Source organism: Mesoplodon bidens (assembly GCF_964165515.1).
Source record: "Mesoplodon bidens genome assembly, contig: HAP1_SCAFFOLD_395, whole genome shotgun sequence".
Lineage (NCBI taxonomy): Eukaryota > Metazoa > Chordata > Mammalia > Artiodactyla > Ziphiidae > Mesoplodon > Mesoplodon bidens.
In genome coordinates, this window is record NW_027671207.1 from 61,804 (window position 1) to 74,281 (window position 12,478).

The following is a 12,478-nucleotide window of genomic DNA, read 5'->3' on the forward strand; positions in this document are numbered from 1 at the left end:
GCTTTCTGACAGCCCCACTGTTTTTGCACTTCTAGTGGTCACTGGCTTCTCTCTCAGTTCCTTCCTTAAACCCTTCTTAACAAGGGAACAGGATAACAAAGTAATTAAGAGCCTGGTTACAGCCTATGTGTGAACAGAAACATAAACAGGGACATAGAGAATAGACTAGCGGTTGCCAAGGAGGAGGGGGTGGGAGAGGGTTGGATTGGGAGTTTGGGATTAGCAGATGCAAACTGGTGTATATACAGGATGGATAAACATAAAGGTCCTACATGGGACTTCCCTGGTGGCGCAGTGGTTAAGAATACGCCTGCCAATGCAGGGGACATGGGTTCAAGCCCTGGTCCGGGAAGATCCCACATGCCAGAGAGCAACTAAGCCGGATGTCACAACTACTGAAGTCCAGGCACCTAGAGCCCGTGCTCTGCAACAAGAGAAGCCACCACAATGAGAAGCATGTGCACCTCAACTAGAGGAAGCCCGCGTGCAGCAACAAAGGCCAAACACAGCCAAAAATAAATACATACATGCATTTATTTTTAAAAAGTGCATGTATTTAAAAAAACCCCAAAAAGTTCCTACTGTAGAGCACAGGGAACTATATTCTATATCCTGTGATAAACCGTAATGGAAAAGAATATGAAAAAGAATGTACATAAATGTGTAACTGAGTCACTTTCCTGTACAGCAGTAATTAACACAACACTGTAATTCAAGTGTATGTCAATAAAAAATAAAATTTAAAAAAATTGCCAGAAAAATAGTCACATAAGGGGAACTTCCCTGGTGGTCCAGTGGTTAAGACTTTGCCTTCCAATGGAGGGGGTGAGGGTTCAATCCCTGGTCGGGGAGCTAAGATCCCACATGCCTTGAGGCCAAAAAACCAAAATATAAAACAGAAGCAATACTGTAACAAATGCAATAAACACTTTAAAAATGGTTGACAGCATAAAAAATCTTTAAAGAAAAAATTCACATAAATCAGAAACAAATGAAAGATAATAAAGTCCATACATTAAAAAAAAAAAAAAAAGAGCATGGGTTCAGGTCACATTGCAACTTCCCACTTACTTATAGCTGTGTAATTCTGGGCAACTCACATAATGTCTCCTCAGACTGTTCATCTATAAAATGGGGATGGTAAGAGTTCCCTACCTCAGAGCGTTGCTGTAATCCATAAACACGGTTAAGTGCCTTGGTAAATGTTTGAGGCTCTCTGGTTATTATGAATTAAAATATGTCAATGGCTTCTGGCCGTGTGATTTATAATAGTTTGATGTTTAACCAAATGGTAAAACTATTCCATTTATTATTCCCATCTCTTTTTAACCCTTAGCCTGCTTTGTTGTTTATGTTTTCTCCCACCACAGAGTGCTAGTTCCAGGAGAGTAAAGGCTTTATTTTGTTCACTGCTGAAAGCAACAGCACCCAGAAAAGTACTGTACATATGAAGCCCTCAGTAAACACTAGCTGAATGAATGGTGCAAAGTGTTACAAGGAAAAGTACACCCAAACTTTCATTATAATAAAAAAGTATAGATAAAAAAATCTTTCTCTAATGGCTTCCAGTCAAGTAACTGAAAACACCATATGCTATAATAATAACATAAGTAATTTATGAAAATTTGAAGGCAAAAACATAATTTTAAAAGATTTAGACCTACGTTAGGTGTGATAGAGTATGGATGCTTTCTTGAAATTCACAATCAGATCCAAGAGTATCACTTTCAGACTGTTCTAGTACACTGAGTTTACTTTTAGTTGTCTTTGATGACACAGTCACTATTCTACTTTCTTTCTTAACAGAAATGTGTTTTTTCGAAGACTCACTTTTAATTGGTTTATTAACCAAAGAATTATTTTGCCCAATTCCTTTGCTTTTCTGCTTTACAGGTGAGCCAGAGCAGGAATGCAGGTCCTTCCCAGGTTGTTTCTTAGCAGAGTAGTTTTTGGTCTATTCACCTGCTTTGCTCATTGTCTCTGAAGAAGACCTGCTATTTCTAGATAATTCTTCTTCTTTTTTTTGACTTCCAGTTCCAGAAATGACGTCTGCTGAAGGACAACATGTTCTAGCAATGAAATTTTCAAAAGACTCCTGCCGCTGCTCTGTGACTGGGACCCCCAGGTTGTCTTTGGAAGTTTCTAAGGCCTCCTGAGTAGACGCTGGGACACGGAAGGAGTCGAGAGGCAAAGGAATCCTAGCATCACCTGTAATTTTCGGGAAGTGGAGGGGAAGACAAAAGACAAGACAAAAATTCAGTGATGAACAAAGCCAACCATTAAAAAGTAGAGTTCAAAACTTCAATGTTACTCTGTAATCTTATTACTAACACAGTCAATTGATTAATCAGAAGATTTCAGAGCCAGTTTTTTTTGTAATTATATCTTGCCAAGTGATTCTCAGCTTAACCTAGCTATATCCAAGGCTATGTCCGCTACGTTTTCAGACTTTGGTGATTGGGGTAGTTATTACCCATTTCCTTTCCCTCACTAAAAATAAAACCCTATTCTGTAAGATAATTAATGTCTTTTCTATCCTCCAGGCACATGTAAACCGTATATAGTTTGTGACCAGACTGTGTTCTCAAGCTGTCAGTTCCCAAGACCACTCTGAGATTGGCTGATGGGGGCTTCAAGTAAGGCTAGAGGAAAAGCTGACAGGTTTTCCCCTCCCATTCCCATAACCAGGTGATTCACTCTAATATGTTACCTATTAGCTATGTCTGGACTACTTATTTTAAAAATTATATCAGTATGTGTACCTTCATTAGTGTTCCTTCATTGTAAGCTGACTGCATACAAATAGAAACCTAGATAAAATATGAACAGAATAGACATTTATACAATTTAAAATCTGGAATATTTTCTCTAATGTCTTCTTTCTTCATTAAGGATAGTTTGCTTTAACTCATAAATTTTCTAAAGAACTTCCAGTCTCCTTATTTACAAAAGTACAGTATCATGAAATGGGCACACATTTACGAATCTCAGATTTCGAAAGGATTCCAGAGTCGTCTAGCTCCCGGGCATGTGAACTATTAGAGACTGATTGTTATTGTTTTCTCCCTGACTTGGTCATTTCCTTTTTGCTAATCACTCTTAGAATCATTAAGTGCTGTTCTGTCCATTTACTTGGCTATTTTGCATTTGTTATGGGGCACCCTGTTTTGATTCTGATTTTCCTTCTTCAAGTGCCTTCTTTTCTTCTTTAGGTGGACTACTAACAGTAGAATTCATCTGGGGACGACCTAGTAAATGAAAATCTGACTGATCTATACCAGCCATTGTGGCCAACTGCCCAAGCCTAGACGAGAGGAGGAAAGGAGAAAAGACAAAGGTTATTATAATCACAGAAGAGCAGTTTAGATTTCCCCAGACTTACAATCATGAAATACTTCTAAAATCTTTTTTTTTTTTTTTTTTTTTTTGCGGTACGCGGGCCTCTCACTCCTGTGGCCTCTCCCGTTGCGGAGCATAGGCTCTGGACGCGCAGGCTCAACGGCCATGGCTCACGGGCCCAGCCGCTTCGCGCCATGCGGGATCCTCCCAGACAGGGGCACGAACCCGTAGCCCCTGCATCGGCAGGCGGACTCTCAACCACCCCGCCACCAGGGAAGCCCTACTTCTAAAATCTTAAAAGCCAACATCCTACTCCAGACTACAAGCCTCTCTCCCCCAGATCCTCAGCCCTTTCCAGATTCATCCTCTAGGAGACATCCCACTGTCTCACTAGCAGCTTCAATATGTACCATGCACCCTGTCCACTGCCTGTCACACCTCCATTCCCACACTTCTTTACCACCTTTCCTCCAGTTTCCAAGAATGTGTTTGTTCCTTCCTTCCCAACACCAACACCAATTCATTCCCTGACAAAACACCACTCCATCAACCAACTATCAATCTCCACTTCCCTCTTTCAGCAAAATTGCTCCCGGTTGAGAACCACTGACCTATATCTCCCCTGCAGATTAATAATCATTTTTATGTCTAAGGCAAAGATAACTTTAATTCAAACTTATCAAACAAGCAAAAGAAGTGAAAGATAGGAAGATTCTTATGCATTCCCGACTATTTTCAATGAAAACTGCCTTTAATTTAGTCTTTACAAAACAACTATACCTACTAATTACTCTGTCTACAGGTTACTCTTTTATAATGGGCTCCCCACTCTACCAAAGCAGGCTTCCCTATTTGCATTTCTTAAAAATTTTAATTCCTCATTTTAAAACGTCAACTATATTACCTGTAATTACACTAAATTTGGCTAAATATAGCCACGTAAGTGATGAAAATTGCTCCAGTTCCTCAGCAAACTACCATTAGAGTCGCAAAGAGAAGAAAGCCATGAAGAGAAATGAACTAACCCAGCATCTTTAAGGAGAACCAGGAAAGCATGGAACTTCTGAAAAGAATTCTCAGTGCTGCCCAAAACACCTTCATCATCCAGGATCATGCTTGTCAATGAGTGAAGGGCTTCAGACAAAGAGAAAGTTGTGTTTCTTAACTGGGCATTTTCATGTTCCAGCTATACAAGAAGACTGAAAACGTCTGACATGATTTTTTCTCATTGTCATCAAAAGTAGTCTTGCCTTGGGCTTCCCTGGTGGCGCAGTGGTTGCGAGTCCGCCTGCTGATGCAGGGGACACGGGTTCGTGCCCCAGTCCGGGAAGATCCCACATGCTGCGTAGCAGCTGGGCCCGTGAGCCATGGCCGCTGAGCCTGTGCGTCCGGAGCCTGTGCTCCGCAACGGGAGAGGCCACAACAGTGAGAGGCTCACATACAGCAAAAAAAAAACCCCAAAAAACAAAAAGTAGTCTTGCCTAGTTTCAAGGAACAAAACTAAAACACTCAAAATGTAATTAATTTATAATTAATGTAACCCTCCGCCAGTAAAGACAGAGACCATATCACATAATAACCAAAGCCCACAGGCACCCAACAAAGTTTCCTATATAACACTTAGGTGGTATATAAATAAACCCAAGTTACCGTTTTATTAATGATATTTCACAAAAGATCACATTTCTAAGTGGTTGAATTCATAATGGAGCCTCATTCCACATTAGAAAATGACCTGCTTTAAGTTTCCCTTAAATTAGAAAGTGAATTATAGAATCTGATTTGAACAAAACATATTACAACTCTGATGAATGTTAAGAATTAACTTTAGGGCCTCCCTGGTGGCGCAGTGGTTGAGAGTCCGCCTGCTGATGCAGGGGATACGGGTTCGTGCCCCGGTCTGGGAGGATCCCATATGCCGCGGAGCGGCTGGGCCCGTGAGCCATGGCCGCTGGGCCTGCGCGTCCGGAGCCTGTGCTCCGCAGCGGGAGAGGCCACAACAGTGAGAGGCCCGCATACCGCAAAAAGAAAAAAAAAAAAAAAAAGAATTAACTTTAGTGAGTAAAATATCTAATGCTTACGTTTAAAAGTCCTAAATCATACCCAACCCAATTTATTAAATGTACGATCACCAATATTTTCTTCGGCTTCTTGAACATATTCACCCCCGTGCACTCTTCCCCTTCCTCTCATCATCTACGCACTTAAAACCCCCTGTAAGCTCAACTCTCGTATTTCTCAGAAAGGTCGTTAATGTTCATGATGCCCCTTTTGCCTTACATGAGCAGGTGCTCAACATTTATTGAATGAGTGTCTGCCAATCCAATGGATGCACTTTCAAAAATTCCTCCCTACACTCACCCTGTGATAAATTATATTTAGATAGAACTTTTTAGATTATGCCCTGCTTTCATGCACATTACCTAATGTAATTCTCATAGTATATATTTTTATCTTTCATTGCATTCTTAGAAGTTTTCCAATATCCTAAATTTATTTAAATGATTCACTTTCCTAATTCATTGCCAGGAGAGTCTCATCATGTCTTCTATGTTACTGTATATACAATACATGCACAGAAAGTGCCTTCCTGAATCAAAGAATCATGAACAGGAAATAAGCTAATGTCATATAAAAGCACACACACACACACGTACACAAAACGAGCTTTTCACATCTTTAAAAACATGCTTTCTGGAATATAGATCATATGATCACTAAATACCAGTAAATGCAAAAGTCCATATGATACCACCAATTTGCAGCATATTACAGTTTTAAAGCTTACAAAATATGTGTATATGGCTTAAAATCAAATCAAAATAAAACCAAAACACTCTCAAAAGCAGATGAAACGTGTTTACCTCACTGACTCGTCTATCAGCCTTCAGTCTTATTACTCTTTCCTCCTTTAACTGCTTTAGGCACTCCTCCAGGGTTTCCTAAGCAAAAAGAGTCAATATTATAACTAATTCATAGTATAATATCCAAAAGCCTTTCCAGCTATTGGTCTCATCAGGATTTAGGGGCAGAGGCAGATGTGAACTCAGATTTTAGTCTACTACTGGTAATATCATACCATGCCAGTGAAATGAATGATCAAAATCTATCAAATTTGCAAAGATTTATTTAAATTCCACTCTTTCCAACATAAATTTGTGGCAGCCCACCATAAAAGGCATATGCATATAACATAGTAAGTCAGAAATAAGAAGTTACGACCAAGAAAGAAAAATTCTATTTTTATTTGTGGGTCTCTTTATAGCAGGAAGTCCTATTAACGAACCTGCTTAGCATACCTGAATTGCATAATTGCAGATTCAAAAGCATGTTTTAAAAAAGTAATCACTTTTAAAGCAATTTACAGTCAAGCACTGTTCCTGGAGTTCCCTGGGTATTAAATAATCGAATCATCAAAACCCTAAGAGGGGGCTTCCCTACTGGCACAGTGGTTAAGAATCCGCCTGCCAGTGCAGGGGACACGGGTTCGAGCCCTAGTCCAGGAAGAACCCACATGCCGCAGAGCAACTAAGCCTGTGCGTCACGACTACTGAGCCTACGCTCTAAAACCCACGTGCCACAGCTACTGAAGCCTGCGCGCCTAGAGCCTGTGCTCCGCAATAAGAGAAGCCACCGCACCACAACGAAGAGTAGCCCCCCGCTCGACGCAACTGGAGAAAGCTGGCGAGCAGCAACGAAGACCCAACGCAGCCAAAAATAAATTTATAAAACAAAAAACCGTACGAGGAAAGAACGATCACTAACTCCATGTTATTTTACAGATGAGGGAAACAGAGGCAGAGAAGTAGAGTAAGTAGAGCAGCACAGCCGAGGTCACACCACTAAGTAGCAGAGCCACACTGTGGACTCAGGAAGCTGGCTGCCATTCCTGCTCACGGAGGTGGTAGTCTTCCCTTCACCAAGGTCACTGAAATAAAATGAACACTGATAAACTATCTTAGGAGTTTTAGGAACTAAGACACTTCGGTCCTTGAAGTGGGGACACTGCTTGCAATAGGCAGAATTCTGACAGAGCCCCCAAGATGACCACTTACTGAAGTACACAAACCTTCCACTTATCCAATCAAACTCTAAATGTAGGTGCTGTAGTGAAGGGATTTTGCACATGGAATTAAGGTTCAAAATCAGTTGATCTTTTAAGATAGGAAGATTATTTTAAGTGGATGTGGCCTACTCAGGCACCCCATGAAAAGGACCTGAACTCTTCCTGAATTGAAGTACAAAAGGCACAAGAGGGAGACTCTCCATTGCTGGCTCTGAAGAAGTCCAATGCTGCGGCAGGGAAGGCAAGCGAGAGGCCTCTAGGAGCTGAAACTCTCCCCCGACTGACAGCTAGCAAGGAAATGGGGACCTCTGTCCTGCAACTGCAGAATTTGAATTATGCCAACAAGCTGGAAGAAGCCTGTAGGCATTCTTTCTCAGAGCCTCTGGACGCTAACACAGCCAGACTGACATCTTTATTTCAGCTCTGTGGCCCACACAAACTATGGTGAACATCCAACGTTTGGGGCTCAATATCTTACACTTAAACTTCACGTGCTTTAACACTCTCAGGAGGGAACCCACATGTTCCCGTGTATATCTGAGCAGGAAGCCCAGTCACGCTGTGCCTGGACTTCTGACCTACAGAACTCTGAGCTCATCAAATAGGTATTGTTTTCAGTCAGTAAGAGTGTAGTAAAAGAATTAATATTCTACTCAACCTCCAGGTTCGTGAACAAAATAAATGATTGTCATTGTTTTAGGCCACTGTTTTGGGCTGGTTTCTTATGCAGTGATAAACAATCATAATACCTATACTTATGAAAACAGTAAGGTATATTTATACATGTTAACTGCTTTGAACAATCACTTAAAGAATGAGGAACTCTATTACCTGCCATCATTGGGAGAGGAGCTGGTATCACTTTCTGGAGAGTAGCTTTTGGTACCTAACAACAATCCTACATCAGGAGTTTACCCTAAGGAAATCAAAGATGTGGGCAAAGATTTATCTACCAACATGATGTCATAAGATTGTTTATAACCAAACCCTAGAAGAAAGCTAAGAGCCTCCGAATTGGGACTGGTTTAAATAAAAACAGCTCACCGTCTGAAGGAATGCGCTATGAAGCAACTAAGAATGACAAGAGGCCTCAACCAGAGTTCATGAATGGGCTTCAGGAGTGTTACATTCAAAATGTATCTGTGCGTTTTTCCTGGGAGATGATGCATAAGCTTAATCAAATTCTCTGATGTAGAAGAGTAGTTAGTGACATGGCAAAATATTTCGGATACTTTTTTAAGACAAAAGAGCAGATTAGGTGTGTGTACATGCAGAGGTGGCTTTTATTTCCTTCAAGAAGTTGTTCATTGTTTTCAAACATTTGCTCAATGAACATATATTTTTATATTCAGAACATGTTTAAAAAATTGCGAGTCTAAGAACTGCAAATTCTTTAATGTTTCATTACTAAAGCCAGTCAAGTTTTCAATGGGGAAAAAGGGGAAAAAATTGCAGAATTCCTCTACTTTTAATATAATGGTTTAATCAATCTTCTAAAACTGATTTCAAAGAAATTCTAAACAAATAAACAAAAAAACAAAAAACCCTCAGCACGGTCAGAGGAAGGTAGACTAAAATTCCTGACTGGTTCTAAATAGCACATCAAAGTGCAATTACATGCAACAGTTTCTCCCTCTAATGGAGGGAATTAGAACACAGTGTTCAATTTTTGTGAAAAAGTGTACCCTCCTCCTACAAAATATTCAGAATTCATGTCCCTTACATGGAAATACGGAACCAAAAAAGTTAGAAAGTAAAATTGCTTGATATTCTATTACTTAAGTAAGACTAATGATAAGGCTTTGGAATAATTTTCCTTCCTTCCATCTGCTCTCCATTCCACCCTTCTGTACACCGGCTAGGGTGATTTTTCTGGGACAAAGCTCCCATCATATTGGATATCAAATTTTATGTTCAACTTTTCTCCATTTAACATTGAAATCAATCATTTCTCCTATAATCAGGGGATTCATAACCTTGATTTTTTTGTGTGGGCTACAAAATATTCCACTGAGTGGGTTTACTGGTTAACCGTTTTACACATTTAAATTCTTTCCAACTTTTCAATATTATCAGACAAAATAACCGTTTTTATGCATGAAGGCTTTTTTCCATATTGAGAATAACATTCTTACAATAAATCCATAAAAATGAGTTTGAGATCAAAGCAAATGAACATTTTTAAGGCTCTGAGGTACCTATCTCCAAACTTCTTTCCAAAAGATTTCTGAGATTTTACACTGCCATCAGCGATGTATCACTTGGTATATAACCTCTACTATAACTGTTGGCCTACTTCCTCACTTAGAGTGCAAGTTATTTGAAGATAGGGGGTGTATTTTATTAAGTGTTTATCCCCAGCACCTGTGCCTAGCACAACGTAGACGGTCAATAAATAATTGCTTAATAAGGAAAATCCCTGCCACACACGTACATATAAGATGTACGTGTGTGAAAGACAGACTGTGTGTTTTTCTCTAACTGGATAGATGAAAACTTGTCATCTTCTTTAATGTGCAATTTTTTTGCTTATAATTAGTCATTAAATTTCTCTTTTAGATTATATTGTAAATACTCAGATTCTCTGAGGCAAATGGGCCTGGCACTACCCATTAGCTACATAACCTTGGACAAGTTGTATAACTCTAGGCCTCAACTTCCTCATCTATAAAATGGAGATAAGCTCCCATATTACAGAGCTCTTGTGAGAATTACATGAGTTAAAACACATATAAAATTAGAAGAGTGCTTGGTACATAGAATATGTGCAATTAATGCTGAATGAATGAACATGCGAATGCAAACAGTAATGAAGGGCTTCAAATGAAACGGTCTCATCCCACTCCCACATCCAGCACTCAAGAAGCGACCGATTCTTTACGCAGTTTTTAATTGTAAAATACGATATGTGTACTGAGAAGTGCACAGAACAAAACTGTCAATGTGACAAAGAAAAAGAGAATACTTACATAAGCACTACTCGAATCTGAAATATTGATACTTGTCAGCATCGCAAAAAAACCCCATATCCTTTTCTCATCACAAGCTCCTTCCCTCTTCCCGGTTAAACACCAACCTCACTTCTTGACAGTCATTTCCTTTAACCTGCATGCATCCCTAACAAAAGAGTTTAGTTGTGTCAACATCTAACTTTATGTACAGGATCATAGTATATGAAGTCTTTTCTATCTTATTTCTCTCTCAACATTGGTTTAAAAAATTCATCCACATTGCTGCCTGTAGCTCTAGTTCATTCAATTTTATTGCTGGATAGTTTTCCCACTGTACAAATACACATCATTTATTTAATTTTTGACTCTTAATGGACATTTGGTTTGTTTTCAGTTTGTGCTAATGCAAATCATGGACAGGAATCCTGCTGTACCCGTTATTCTGGTGCATTTACACAGGGCGGGGGTGAGGGCTGCTGGCTCACAGGCTATTTATATACCTTCAGTTGATGGAGAGGGCTAAATGCTTTCCAAAGTAGTTGTGTCGATTTATACTCCAGTATAAACAGGGTAGAGGATTCCCATAGTACTTCAGGTCTACAATACCTGATACTACCAGACTTTATTTATGTATTTGCTAATCTGATTGACATGTAGTTTCCTTGGTTTTGACTCACTTTTCACTTGTTACTTAATGAAGTCGTACACTTTTCTGTGTTTACTGGCTGTATGGATTTCCTTTTTTATGAGGTTTACGTCAACTATTGTTATTTTTTATTATTTTATTATTATTATTTACTTTTGGCTGTATTGGGTCTTCGTTGCTGCGTGCAGTGCAGGTTTTCTCTAGTTGCGGCGAGTGGGGGCTACTCTTCATTGCGGTGGCTTCTCTTGTTATGAAGCACAGGATCTAGGCGCGCAGGCTTCAGTAGTTGTGGCACATGGGCTCAGTAGTTGTGGCTCACGGGCTCTAGAGCACAGGCTCCGTAGTTCTGGTGCACGGGCTTCGCTGCTCCGTGGCATGTGGGATCTTCCCGGACCAGGGCTCGAACCCGTGTCCCCTGCCTTGGGAGGCAGTTTCTTAACCACTGCGCCATCAGGGAGGTCCAACTATTGTTATTTTGAATTCTTCTCCATGTCCAAGTAATACTCTTCCATGACTATTTTCTCACTAAATTGGAGGCATTATCTGTTCACTTTCTAACTTACTAATAAGTAAGGGTTTAGTTCCTCTACACTCTTTCCTATGTCCACACTGCTCAGTAAAGTTATGTCATCATGAGTTATTCCACTGCTCATGATCTCTTTGACTTGTAGTCATATACTTAAAAACCTACATTGTTGATCAACTAGAAACACTCTCAACGTCACGCTTTGTAAAATGAGGACATTCATACCATCTTCCCTTTTTTCTACCTCCTGTCTACCTTCCAAACCTAGCTTTTACATTGTCAAAGTTGAAATTTATATTCTGTTCTATGTGCAGTTAAGTCTTCTGTTATTTGAGAGTCAGTACGGAGTAAGGTTTAAGAGAACAGGCAGAGAGCCTGAACTCAAAGCTTCGATCCAACCTTAAATTAGGTACAGCCTGGGCAAGTTCCTTCCCTGACTTAGCTTCCTGCTCTCAAAAGTGGGAATGATATTAGCACCAACATCATAAGGCTATTCAGAGAATTAAATGAGTTAATATATGCAAAAACACTTAGAGCCTAATATATACTAAGTACATACTAGTACACAATACATTTCAGTACATACCAAGTTAATACTAATACATACTAAGTATAGTTTACTTTAGTTATTTGTGATTACATGCAAGTTGACAATAAAAGCTGCAAACCAAGACAGTATTGCCATTATTACAATGAAATTAATATTGCCCACTGCAGATGTACTGTGTCTCTGTGTATAGACTACACCTCGTTCCATACTGTGCCAGTGTCACTGCCCTTGTGCAGGGTGACCACATACCCCAAGCCGCCTTGGGCTGTTCCAGTTTATACCTGTTGTCCTGATGTTACAGCATTAGAGTGCCTCCTTACACTGTTGAAGTGTAAGGAGTTTGGACAAGTTCTGGTTTGGACAACCAATTAGATAGGTGGTCATTACCCCTGTGTGTCAC

General features: G+C 39.9%; 1 pseudogene across 1 annotated transcript in view; it reads right to left on the reverse strand.

The window, feature by feature from the left end:
* Window positions 1-224: 224 nt before the first annotated feature.
* Window positions 225-12,478, reverse strand: part of LOC308611697 (centrosomal protein of 78 kDa-like) — a 28,953-nt pseudogene continuing 16,699 nt past the window's right edge. The window contains exons 9-13 of the transcript in view: window positions 6,204-6,281; window positions 4,365-4,525; window positions 3,133-3,304; window positions 2,763-2,810; window positions 225-2,224 (exon numbers count right to left, since the gene is read on the reverse strand). The product of the transcript in view is annotated as a centrosomal protein of 78 kDa-like (transcript). The remainder of the gene's footprint in view (window positions 2,225-2,762; window positions 2,811-3,132; window positions 3,305-4,364; window positions 4,526-6,203; window positions 6,282-12,478) is intronic.